The sequence below is a fragment of the Arachis ipaensis genome, chromosome B9 (assembly GCF_059453495.1).
Source record: "Arachis ipaensis isolate K30076 ecotype BB chromosome B9, ASM5945349v1, whole genome shotgun sequence".
In the NCBI taxonomy this organism is placed as follows: domain Eukaryota; kingdom Viridiplantae; phylum Streptophyta; class Magnoliopsida; order Fabales; family Fabaceae; genus Arachis; species Arachis ipaensis.
Window position 1 is genome coordinate 80,022,259 of NC_142444.1, and position 11,209 is coordinate 80,033,467.

Here is an 11,209-nt window from a genome sequence, read left to right on the forward strand (position 1 = left end):
GAGGAATAGGTTGAAATTGAAGAAGCTTTCAAAGAGGTGGAAGTTGTCAGAGAAGAGCACAAGGGAGTGGAGCTTGAAATAACCTTGCCAAAGTTATTGGAGACCCCTCCCCCTAAGTTGCCATCATCCTTCACAACATTCAAGTGGGTAAAATTCATATCCCTTAGCTTTCTAATTCCACTTGAATATGGGCTACTGGAGACAGATGATCAACTTAGAACTCTTTGTGGCATAAAGAGTACGAGGAAGATGGTCAGTGGTAAGAATTGTCCTGCAAGGTTCATTATGGTTGGAAGCTTTAAGTTTAAACGCAACGGTTGGTGTAAAGCTCAATTGAATGGGTCTAGGAAGCTGTTTGGTAGCTGCAGTGAGAATTCAAATTACTTATCACCCGGCTGGAAAAATACAGATCCCGACAAAAATGGGTGTAAAAGCAAGATTTGGGATCCTGGAATCTGTTCTGACATCCAACACCCCGGGAGCCTAATAATCTGTTTGAAGCTGCTCAAAGGCTTTACGTGCCTAGTTTGGGATCCCGGAGGCTATTGGAATTACAAACATTGGTGGAGATTCCTAGATGAGTTCAAACACAAGCTGCCATAATAGGAAGCTCATCAAATGTCCAACTTAAGGACTTTAACTAAAAGTGCTAGGTGGGAGACAACCCACCATGGTATGATCGTTCCTTTTTCATTTTTATTTAGTTTTATTTGTTTTCAAGTTTTATTTTATTTTATTGAACCTGGAGTTTTGCATCACATTCATATTAACACTGCATTATGCATTTTCTTTTCAGATTAAAAAAAAAAGCACGCACGTGATGCGGCAGTGTCGCCAGTGCGTTAGGAGGAAAGGAAATTGAACGGAGAGTTATGCAGGAGCAGGGCTGGAGGCGTGCCAATGGCACAAATCGTCCCACGTGACCGCGTCACTGATGCGGCCGCGTCATTTGCAAAATAGCTTCACCACGCGTCCGCGTCACCCACGCGACCGCGTGGCCCTGTAAATCGACGTAACAAGGGTGCATGGCCGAAAGTTGAGCTGGAATTGGGCTGGACCCGTGCTAGCAGCACAAGCCCTGCCACGCGAACCCGTCACCCACACGTCCGCGTCATATTGGAAATAAGGCCACCCGCGTGATCGCGTCGACCACGCGACCGCGTCACCCTGGATTTTGGCAATACTAAGTTTTGAACAGAGAGTTGTGCGACCGCGAGGCTGCACTCGCGCCACTAGCACAAAACGAGTCACGCGATCGCGTGCCCCACGCGTCCGCGTCACCCAACCTTATCGCGCACCACGCGACCGCGTCACCCACGTGACCGCGTCGCCAGCGTCGCACAACCTATCCAGATCAGCGCCAATTATGTTATCTTTTCTTTTTCAATCCTAATTTTTCCTCCCTCCTTTCTTACTTACTTCTTCTTCCCTTCTTTCCCTTCGCATTCTTCTTCTCTTTTATTTTATTTTACTTATTTATTTGCATACTTTCATTCATTGCATATTTTTATTTTTCTAAATTTATTATTTTACCATTGGTGTTCAAATGTTCTTATTCAACTGTTATATCTTTTCTGGTATTATTTTGGTACTTCATGACTTGTTTTATTCTGATTGGGTAATATTATTTAAATCAATGCTAATTTTTATATTACTGATATTCCTTTTGCATTGACATGAACATACGTTGTCTTTCATTACCCACACACCTCCCCTTTGTTGCAAATTTTGCACCACTGGTATGCCATGGCTTCTATTGTTTTCTCACGTACATGTTGAAGCTTCCATGTAAATGAGACCCTTTTCATTTGGCATTAACCCACCCTTTTCATTTATTTTCTTATCTCTATTACTAGGTTATCTTTCTTCCCTTTTTCTTTCAGGATGGCCACCCGGAAGGGAAGCGGAAGACGTTTTACATGGGGAGACAGACAAGTCCATCTGGACAATCCTTAGCGAAAAGAAACAGTTGAAACAACCCGTCCACCTGCAAATCTCAGCATGCACCGAGGACGGTGTAATCTTTAAGTGTGGGGAGGTCGATACCGATCTCCATGGGTTAGTTATTTCTTGACTCAACACCAAATTTTTTATTTTATTTGTTTGTTCATTGTTGCATTTGCATGTTTGATTGCATATTTGTTTGATTTTTTTTTGCATATTTTACCACTTGGTTAAAGTAATATTTTCTTTTTCAAGAAACCTTTTAGAGCATTTCACTAATTTGAATAAAATTTAATATTACACTTGTTTGAAGGAATATTATACTGGAACATGGTTTAGAGCTCGAACACACAAAACCTGTGAGATTTTTTGAGCCTATTTGAATTGGTTGCATTTTATCAACCAATAATTTATTTTTGGTGTGTGTATTTTTATCTCTAAAATTGTGATCTTTGTCTTGCTTAATTCTATATTTCCATTATTTGATGTATGCATACACTTACATGATTGAGGCCTTTGTTTTACTGAGTTTACATACCCATATGGCCTTACCTTTCATTATCCTTTGCAAACCAATGTTGAGCCTATTTTACCCCTTTTATTCTTTACATTAGCACATCATTAACTCTAAGCGGAAAACAATAATATCCTTAATTTGAATCCTTGGTTAGCTTAGACTAGTGAGAGTGCTTATGAATTAAGTGTGGGGAAGTGAATTTGGAAACATTTGGTTTGAGAATTGAGTATGTTAGAATTTTTCTGAATATGTGAAAAAAAAATGTTTAGGACATGATTCATGCATCCAATAACTTAATCATATGCATTGAGAAAAAAGAAAAGGAAAATATATATATAAATATATATATATATATTATAAAAAAAAGTATGAAAAAAAAAGCAATTAAGCAGAAAGGGGACAAAATGCCCCAAAGTAAGTGGTGAAAGCAATGCATATGTACTGTACTTGAATTTAGAATGCATGAATATGTGGAAAACATGGTTAATGGATAGTTAGATGTGGTATTATGATTACATGGATTGTCTAAAGTTAGGTGGAAAGTTTAAGTTAATTAAGGATTCAGATTTTAGTCCACTTGACCAAATACAATCCTACCTTGACCCTAACCCCATTACAACCCTTAAAAGACCTCTTGATTTGTGTATTTGTGCATTAAATTTATGTTAATTGTTATCTTGCCAATTGAGTTGAACTTCAATAATCCCAATCTTTTCTTAGGAAATAAATAGGATTCGAAGGTCAAATCAATTTATCCGTTGACTTTCCTTTGCTTTAGTAAAGGTCAACTAAGTGGAATTAAGATTCAACTTTCATTATTATTGATAAGGATAACTAAGTCTGGACTTCCAATTTCTTATACCTTGCCAAGAGATTTTATTATTATTATTTTATTTTACTTGTCATATAACATATTCCCTCCTTACTTCCAAAACCTCCAATTTACAATCTTCATAACCAATAATAAGAACATACTTCCCTGCAATTCCTTGAGAAGACGACCCGAGGTTTGAATACTCGGTTATCAATTTCAAAGGGGTTTGTTACTTGTGACAACCAAAACATTTGTAAGAAAGGTTGATTGCTTGGTTTAGTAACTATACTTGCAATGAGAGTTTACTATAACTTCTAAACTATCAATCTTCAGTTCTTCAAGTTCCAAGAGAAATTTAAGTACAAGCCACCTTGACGAGGAGCTTCCCAAATTGTTGAACTTAAAGACAATAAATAAAAGTGCTAGGTGGGAGACACCCCACCATGGTAAACTCTTTCCATTCACTTGTATATATAATCAATGAATGAATTGAGTTGCCATTGTAGGTAGTTTTCTTCTTTGCATACTCTTGTTTTAGTGTTTTGGTTGGTAGTTTGTTTGATTAGATTTATGCCTTAGGTTGTCGATGAGTTGCATCATATACCCTTTTTTCTTGCCTAAAAAGGACCATAAAAGAGCATAATCTCATTTGATCACTGCAATTTATGAGTTAATTGATGAATATTATGGTACATTGCTTTGAAATGGGGTTGTGCTGAATTTCAGGTGGAAAAGAGAAACAAAAAGGGAAGAAAACAACAAAACAAGCTGGGCGTGTTAAACTGGCATGCCAGTTGGAACAAACGCCACAAAAATGTGTGGGCGTGGCACGCCAGGAGCTGGGCGTGGTACGCTAGTATTAAATTCCAGAAAGGATCCTCAAGTCCTTTATATGGGCGTGGCACGCTAGTTATGATTTCCAGATAAGCATGTTTGAACATTTTACATGGGCATGGCACGTCAGGAGCTGGGCGTGGCATGCCAGCACAGTTTTCTATAAGAGGACACCCAAAGCCTTTACATGGGCATGGCACGCCAGTGTAGTTTTCCAGAGAGCAATGCTGAAGGCAACTAAAGGGGCGTGGCATGCCATACTGGGCGTGGCACGCCTAGCCCATCACATACTATGGGTGTGCCACTTGAACCATGGGGGGGGGCACGCTAGTTCATCCATCCAGAGGGGATCATCACTTGGGTATGCCACTTGGTATCAAAGGCGTGGCACGCCAGCTTCAAATTGTCACTTGGGCATGCCACCTGAAGGCCTAGGCGTGGCACACCGAGCTTAAAACAGCCACACTAAAGGGGCGTGCCACTTGAGCATCAAGGCATGGCACACTAGTACAAGTTTCCAGCTATGAGGTTGAAAGCCCAAAAGGCTGGCCGTGCCACTTGGTGTCGAAGGCATGGCACACCAGCTCTCAATTGTCACTTGGGCGTGCTACTTGAAGACCCTGGCGTCGCACGCCAACACTTAAGGAGGCCAAAGGTGCCACTTCGTGTCAAACGCGTAGCACGCCAAGCTCTCATCCTCACTTAGGCGTGCCACTTGAGCATCCAGGGGTGGCACGCCAATCTTGAAATGGGCCAAAGCAAAGGATGATCGTGCCACTTGGTGTCGAAGGCGTGGCACGCCAGCTACTAGACCAAGAAAAAATGCTGGGCATGGAACACCACACACTAGGTGTGGCACACCAGTTCTATTATCCAAAGAAAAAGAACCAAGCACACATAGTGGGCGTGGCATGCCAGAACCTGGGCGTGCCATGCTAGTTCAATGGACCAAAAAAGAGGAACCAATCAAACATAGTGGCCGTGGCACGCCAGACCCTGGGCATGCCGTGCTAGTTCAACTTTTCAGAGAAGAGAAGAAGAAGGAAAAGGGCTGGGCGTGCCACTTGGGTTCGAAGGCGTGGCACGCCAGCCCAACACCAACACTTAAGAAGACCCTGGGCGTGCCACTTGGGCTCGAAGGCGTGGCACGCCAGGGACATCAACACATGGGGCGTGCCACTTGAAGAGCTTGGCGTGGCGCGCCAAGCCAAATTGGAGGCTGGGCGTGGCATGCCACTCAAATGATTGTCACACGCCAGCTAGAAGGTCATGCTTATTGAGTTTTTCTTTCCCTCCAAAATGTAATTTTCTTTTCTCTTTTGTATTTTCTTTATTCTAGTGCTAGGAGTAGTTTGAATAGTCCCTGGAAGTATTCAGAAAGGGAGTTGGGTTGTGGAGTAGAGTTTTATTTAAGTATAGTTAGATTTACTTTTCACATCATCTCTTCCATCTCTTGTACTTTTCTCTGAGCTATGAGTAGCTAAATTCCATCTCATTGAGAGAGGGAGCTCCATTGTACTTGATGAATTAATGATAGTTATTTTCTTCTTCTCTTCATCTTCTCTTTGATTTACTAGAAGGAATTTTGTTTTAATGTTAGTGTTCAATTATCTTGGAAAAGCGATTGAAGGAAAAATGGGTTTCATGGAAACCTTGGAAAAGGAAATATGAAACCAAGCTAGAAATCCCTTCTCACACTTGGGTAGGATCTGGGTGTTAATGTTTGAATATGGTAACAGATAATCCTCCCTCTACTTGGACCTATGATGATGTGTGGTATAATCAGTGACCAAGCATATCTCTCTTCATGAGCAATTAGACCAAGGAATTGGCTATTGATCAAGATCTGAGAGATTGAATCACCAAGGGATTGGGGTTCAATCAATCATGATTGCCAAGAGGTCAATGAGTTGCATGATTGAAGATGATATGAACTGGATTTAATCCAAAGAGAACAATTGATGAGGGGAAAAACGATTCCACACAAACTCACCGGTAAGTGTACCGGGTCTCTTCAATTAGTAATTACTCACTAGAGTGAGGTCGATCCCACAGGGATTGATGGATTGAGCAATTTTAGTTAGGTGATAAATTTAGTTAAGTGAATATTTGATGATTTGAGTGATTTTGATTGACAGAAGCTAAATTGCAAGTAAATAAGAGTGCAGAAGGTAAATTGGGCAGAAAAGTAAAGTGCAGAAAAGATAATTTGCAAGTAACTTAAAGAGCAAAAAAGTAAAAGATCTGAAACATAAATTGCAAGAAAAGTAAATTGCAGAAACTTAAAGTGCAAGAAATGTAAATTGCAGAATCTAAATTGCTGAAGAATGTAAATTGCTTGAAGAATAAAAGGGATTTGGGTACTGGGATTTAGAATTCAACAAGAAATTGAAAGTTAAAGAAGATCAGAGAGCTTTGAGATGAAGGAATTCAGCTCAGCAGCCAAACAGAAATGTAAGATTGCTTGAAGAAACAACCAGCAAGAAAAATTTTTCAGTTATGAAATTCTGAAAGAGAGATTGAAGATCGAAGAAGAGCAAAGAGATTAGAAAGCAGATTTAGATCTCAATTGCTCCCTTGACCAATCAGAAAAGTAATTACAGAAGAAATGAAAAGGAAAACAGTAAATAAAACTTAGATCCAATTCTCCAATTCCCAAAACTATATAAAAGAAAAACAAAGATGATTCTCAGATCTAGGTTCAATGGAATTCTTCAATCTCAATTTAAAAACCCAAAACAGAAGTTGCAGAAGAAGAAAATGAAAATAGAAAACTGAACTCAAATCCAATTCTTAAAAATAATGAGAAGAAAAGTGAAAGATAATTCTCAGATTTAGAATCAATGGAGCTCTTCAATCTCAATTCAAAATCCAAGAACAGATAGTAAAAATTGCAAAAGAAAAGAAAGTGAAAACAGAAAGAAAACTAAATCCAATTCCCAATTCCCCAAATTCCCAAATGAAAATTCAAAAGTGAAAACTAAAAAATTGAGCTCAAGGTCCTTACAAATTGAATTTACTCCTATTTATACACTTTCTATTTTGGTCTTCAAAGCTTGGAGTGGGCCATTTGGTTTTTGGATTTGAAGAAAGATGGGTCCGGTTGGCTTTGGTTCAAGTTCGGTTGGAGGCATGGGTCAGCTCCCAGGGGAGCGCTCCGTTTGGTGTAGTGAACGTTGCGTTCACTCTTGGTTCCCCTTGTGCCATGCTCTCTTGCCTAGCAGCTCCTTGTCCATAGCATTCACTCTTTGAACACTACGTTCAAATTGTAAACGCTGCCTCTTGATTGCTTACTTTCCTTGGCTTAGAGGCACGAAAAAGGTGAGGAAAGGGAGCGCTATGTTGCCCTTTTTGAATGCTAGGCCTTGGTTGATTGCTGTGCCTTGTTTCCTGATGAGTTTGATTCACACCCCATTCAAAAAATGGTGAATCAGTTCTTTTGGAAAGCGCACCAAAATTATCATCAAGTAATAACCCACAGTGGAGAGGGATCGTATCCACAGAGATTGGCAAATTCAAGCAGTTTTAATCGATTGATGAATTAGTCAAGCAGAACAAGTAGATTGTAATTTGCAGAATTATAAATGGCGAAAATGTAAATGTCTAGAAAATAAAGGAAAGCAATAAAGTGCAGAAATGGAAATGGCAGAATGTAAAGTGCAGAATCATAAATGACTTGAATGTAAATGGGATTGGGGAATTGCTGAATGTAAAATTAAGCTATAAAGAAAGGGATAGGTAAGAATGGGGAAATTCATTGAGATCAGGAGATGTTGTCTCTTTGGATCAATTCTAGCTTATATCCTCTTCAATCATGCAACTCATTAACCTGTTGGCAATCATGATTGATTGGGCCCCAATCCCTTGGTGACTCAATCTCTTAGATCTTGATCAATAGCCAATTCCTTGGTCTAATTGCTCATGAAGAGAGATAGGCTTGGTCCCTGATTATACCACACACTATCATAGGTCCAAGTAGAGGGAGGATTATATGTCACCATATCCAAACACCAAAACCCATATTCTACTCAAGTGTGAGAAGGGATTTCAAGCATGGTTTCATGTTTCCTTTCCCAAGGTTCCCATGAAACCCATTTTGCATTCAATCTCTTTCCCAAGATAATTGAACACTAAGCATTAAGAACAAAATTCCTTCTAGCAAATCAAAGAAAAGATGAAGAGAAAAAGAATTTTACTATCATCAGTCCATCAAGTACAACAGAACTCCCTCTCTCAATGAGAGGAAATTTAGCTACTTATAGCTCAAAGAAAAGTACTCAAGAGTAAAGAAGATGATGAAGTGTAAAAGTGAATCTAAAACTAATCTCCTAACTGCTTAACCCCCTTCTCCGTACTCCTTGGGGGTATTTATGCTACTCCTAGTAAAAATAAAAGAATTACAAAACTGAAAAAAAGAAAATTACATTTTGGAGGGAAAAGAAACTCAATAAGTGTGACTTCCCAGCTGGCGTATGGTTGGCGCTCCAGTGGCGTGTCACGTGCTCCCTCAATTCTGACTTGGCGTGCCACGCCCAGTCCCTCAAGTGGCACGCTTATCTTCATAACAACCTTGGCGTGCCACGCCTTCGAGCTCAAGTGGCACGCCCTAGCTTTTTTTCTACTTCTCTTGCTTCTGGAAACTTGAACTAGCGTGGCACGCCCAGGGTATGGCGTGCCACGCCCTTGCTGCATGCTTGACCAAGATTCTCTGGAAAGTTGAACTAGCGTGGCATGCCCAGGGTCTGGCGTGCCACGCCCCTTTGTGAACAAGTGATTCCTCTATTTGGTGTGCCACGCCACGAACTCATGTGGCACTCCCCAATGGTTCTTTGCTCTCTGAATGACACTGGCGTGCCACGTCTGGGGTTCAAGTGGTATGCCCAAGTGAGGAATAGTGGATGGCGTGCCACGCCTTCGACACCAAGTAGAATGTCCCATGTAATTGGCCTCCTTCACCCTCTCTAGAAATTTATACCAGCGTGCCACGCCTAAAGGCTGGCGTGCCACTCCCATGATCTTGCCTTGGTTCCAGTAGCTGGTGTGCCACGCCGCAGCCTTCAAGTGGCACACCATAGTGAGATTCTTGGGTTGGCGTGCCACGCCTTCGACATCAAGTGGCATGCCCAGCCCTTGCTTTGGTCTCTTTGTGCATTGGCGTGCCACGCCTGGTCGCTCAAGTGACACGCCTAAGTGAGATTGATAGGTTAGCGTGCCATGCCTTAAACCTCAAGTGGCACGCCCAGTCTCCAATTGCCTTCAGCCCTTTCTCTGGATTATTGTACCAGCGTGCCACGCCATGCTGCTCAAGTGGCACGCCCATACATTTGTGGACTCTTCAGGCTTGGCGTGCCACGCCTAGATCCTCAAGTGGCACGCCCAAGTGACTTTTTGGAGCTGGTGTGCCACGCCTTCGATACCAAGTGGCACGCCATAGTGAAGGTTCCTCCTGGAGTGGTGACTTGGCGTGCCATGCCCCTTGGCCCAAGTGGAACGCCAGTTTCACATGCCCAGCTTCTCTGTTGCTTTCTTCCCTTTTTTATGCCTTTTTTCATCTGAAATTCAGCACAACTCATCTCAAAGTAGTGTACCATAATATTTATCAAATAATGCATGAATTGTGCTGATCAAATGAGATTTATGCTCTTTTATGGTCCTCTTTATGCAAGAAAGAAGGGTAGATGATGCAAAGTCATCACAACACCAAACATAAGCTTTGCTTGTCCCAAGCAAATCAATGTGAGTAAGCCTTTATAACTTGAGGCCTTGGCCTTGAATGATTGCAACATAACTAAGGGTAGGACTAAGTGTTCAACACATGTATGAATGTTTTAATGTCATGAAAAGCTCTTATATCCTTGAGGGTTCTTTCAAGTATAGGCTTTAGGGGTCCTTTCTATTGATTGTCACCTTGAAGTATTAAGAGTTGTTTTGCTTTCTCTTTGGTTGTGCTTTCTTGACCATGACTCTAAGTATTTTATCTCAAGACAACCCTTTAATTAAGCTTTCAATTAGCACTCCTAAACCAGTTGGTTTTAGGGTACTGGGTGTTGAAACACCCCTAAGAATCTACTTGCCCAGGCCTCTTCTTGACACATCTTCACCACAAGCATCTACTAGGATCCTTAACTCCCTTTTTTTGAGCATTTTAATGTTCCTTTCCCATCCCAGTAGTTGATGCTCAGAGCCTTGGGTCTTTATTGTTTACTACTTCTTGGTTCTATGGATATTCAAGGAACACCCCTCAACCTTCTCTTGTTATACCTTCTAAAACTAGTTGCTTTCCATGACTCATTTTTTTTTAGTTCATTCAAGGTTCTACACTAAGTTTCTTATTTCTTAGTTTGTTTGATGATCTATCTTGGCCTTGGTTTTTCTTACTCTTGTTTTTGTACAACTCACAGTAACTCTCATGGAGACAAGCTCTACTTTTATTTATGTTAGAAATGAAGCCTTGAAATACATGGCATTTTCATTCTTGTAAACTAGAGGACTCATAAAGACTTCAAACATAAAATAAAACTAAGCAGAAAACATAAACTATCCTAGCATGATTATTTATTTTGAAAAAAAGTAAATCAAACAAAAGCTTAAAACAGGATTTCAGAAATTAGAGAGTGTCAACTATGGGACTCAACAACCTTGAGTAGCTTCATCTTCAGTTCATTGGCCCCTTTTGTCCTTCTTCTTGAAAGGGGAGGAGCCACCTTCATCTTGCTTGGAGGAACCTTCTTGTGCCTTCTTATCTTTGGGCTTCCAGAATCCTAGCCTCCTCACGTAGGATTTCACATTTTCCTTGTGTTTGTATGCTATTTCTTCCTGCCTTGAGCTAAGTTCCTCCAATTTCTGCATATAGGTGGGGTAATTGGGTTTCATGTTAGTGGTGAGAGCAACTTTTGCGTGGTCTAGAAATTTGTGGATAAATCCTCGTTGCAAGTATAGTTTCTAAACCTTCAAAAGTCCTTTCATACAAACGTTTTGGTTGTCACAAGTAACAAACCCCTAAATAAATTGATAACCGAAGTATTCAAACCTCGGGTCATCTTCTCAAGGAACTGCAGGAAAGTATGTTCTTATTATTGGCTATGGGGATTGTAAATTGG